General features: G+C 30.2%; 1 long non-coding RNA gene across 1 annotated transcript; it reads left to right on the top strand.

The window, feature by feature from the left end:
• Window positions 1–7: 7 nt before the first annotated feature.
• LOC120349439 lies at window positions 8–2,719 on the top strand. The gene is made up of 2 exons (XR_005570352.1): window positions 8–88; window positions 2,068–2,719. It is a non-coding gene; the product is annotated as an uncharacterized LOC120349439 (long non-coding RNA).

The raw sequence follows: 2,719 nt of genomic DNA, 5'->3' as shown, positions 1-2,719 counted from the left end.
TGTCCTTCAGACCACATACCCTTGGTTGCTAACTTTTATCTTCGACTTAGAAAAACAGATCGGCATTATGATGACCGAAGTATACAAGGTAAATTTTGAAATAACACGTTATCTTCAATTTACTTATATTACTTAGTAATATAATTACGTAGGTTTACAAGTTTGTGTTTCTTCAATGGTTCCAAATTTTCCTAACTCAATATTATTTGTTATAAATATGGTAAGAGTGGAATATTTCTAATTAATTTATTAATTCAAGCCATCTAAATTCAAAATTTATAGTTTTCATGTTTATTTTGGACTAAAATTTTATAAAAATTGTACATGTGACATTTTAACCTTATCTTGGACTTTGTCACCTATAAATTTGGAAGATAAATAGCACAAGGACTACCTTATTATTTTATCTTTCAATGTTATTACATTAGTGTTATTTGCATTGTAAATAAAAAAAAATGTTATTGGGTAATCATGCTTTTATTCAACAACTGTTTTTGGAAGTGTGTAGATAGATAGATAGATAGCCTGCCTTTATTTTAACCTGGAGGGCAAAGTTAGGGCGCAGCCGGTTCTCTCTGTAGAGAGGACCAGAGCTGTGACCCAACTGGGGAGACCGATCTCACTAGGCGTCAAATCTGCAAACCTGTAGAAATCAATCTGAAAAACAAAACAAGTTCCAACTTCACCCTCAAGTAGAGTTTACGATAATCAAGTTTCCATGTATTCAAGAAAACTTGAAACCTAAAAACAGAAACTAGAATTAACTATACCAATGTAAACTCTTCTTCAAGTTTTCTTGAATTCTATCTTTGTCGACTCAAAACTTGAATCTTCAAGTTTTCTTGAATCAAGTAGATGTTGAACATGTTTGTCTTTTGCATTCAAGTTGAAGGTACAATCTAGCCTACAAATGGGAAATGAGATGAAAAAAGTAGATATCAGTCAATCTAGAATGTATAAAAAGCAACTAAATATGGAATTATGATAGAGATTGATTGATTGATTATATGCCTTTATTAGGGCGGAGTTAGGACTCCTGGTCCTCTCTGCTACACAACCCTTTACAAAATAAGACAAATTTACATAAGAATACAGAAATAATAGATTGTATATTATGTAATAAGATTACATAAGATTAATATAAATAAATAAACATCTTAATGAAAATACAATTACATATAATAAAAGATAAATTTAAACTTAATTTATTAATACAATTGGAAACAATATATGAAATTTCACTAAATAAATTCTTTAAGAAAACCTATCATAAATGAAGATCTAATCAAGTTGTCATTCACTCACACATGCACACAAAACAACCCTAAAAACAAAGATTTTACAAAGTATAATAATTATCATAAAACAATATAAAATGAAATATTTGTGTATCTGTAGTTGCATAAAAAGTAGAAAGGAGCTAAATTCATGTAGATTGATACAATGTAAATAGAACAATGAAAATGAAGCTCAACCCGACCAAGCCTAATCTGCGCCACCAGATCCCAGCCAATTCAATACTGCCACGCCAAACAGAGCTCGATCGCCAATACTGTGAACAGTTGGAGGCAACAGATTCCAGATCCGGCAAGCTGATACATGGAATGATTTGTTATACAGAGATGTTCTATGGTTTGGAGTAACTAATATGGAGACGTAGAAACTTTAAGATTAATTAGATTATTTACTTAATAATTATAAACTTTTGAGATTATAAAAACTCAAATTCAAGTAAAGTTGACTTCAAGTTTGCAAAAATCTTACATTTCACGCAAACGCTGTTTCAAGTTTTGTTGAAGTCAAGAAAACTTGAATATTCAAGGTAACTTCACTAATGTAAACTCCGCTTCACAGAGTACAATTATTAAGGCAGCAGTAATTGATTTGAATGAGACTGATTACAAATCCACTAACTACACTGGATGATTAAAATAATAAAACTTGTGTATTGGAACCGCATAAGTGAGCTACACAGAGTCTTATTATCTAAGATGGAGTTTGTAAAGAATTAAGTTGATAATTCTAGCTTTCTTGGTTACAAAAGGTAAAATTATTGTTTTGTTTCAGGAGAAAAAAGTAACTAAATGAGATCTCGACGCTTCAATAACAAAATTTTGATACGACCTCATGAAAATACAAGTTTATAGTTTTTTAAATTATTCAATTATACACAAAACACAAAAGTTGAAGATTGTTCTCAACTTATGTCAAAGGTTGAAATTATTATAGTGATCACATTGAAGTTTTGAGTAAATATCTCTTGGGAAATGACACCAACAATATCATTCTGTGCTGTGATAGAAGAGTGCTAAAAACGGAATAGGAATAATTTAATAAATTTTGTTTGAAGTTGCATGAATTTAGTTACTATTTTCCAATTTCTGTAGAGTGTATAATAAATAAGGTTTCTCGATCTATTCCGAGCTGCGATGTATTAACACACTTTTTTGATGTATTTTACACGTCGTGTCAAACAGTCAAAATGAACGCTTGCCGTTCGAAAGTACTCCAGTAAGTAAGTAAAAGTGAAAAATTGCTTATTCACTTAGAATAATTGACTGCATGTCGTGTAGAATACATCAAAAAGTGTGTAAATAAAGATTCTCATTTTACTTGATTATTTGTGTGTTGAAGTATGAATTCAGTTAGGCTTACTGTATCGGAAATCTTGTTTGAATCTCTGTAAAGTGTATAATAAATCTACTGTTCAAATTTACAA

This window comes from Nilaparvata lugens, chromosome 1 (assembly GCF_014356525.2).
Source record: "Nilaparvata lugens isolate BPH chromosome 1, ASM1435652v1, whole genome shotgun sequence".
In the NCBI taxonomy this organism is placed as follows: Eukaryota; Metazoa; Arthropoda; class Insecta; order Hemiptera; family Delphacidae; genus Nilaparvata; species Nilaparvata lugens.
The sequence above is the reverse complement of the archived record's forward strand: the minus strand, read 5'-3'. Positions and strand labels throughout refer to the sequence as shown.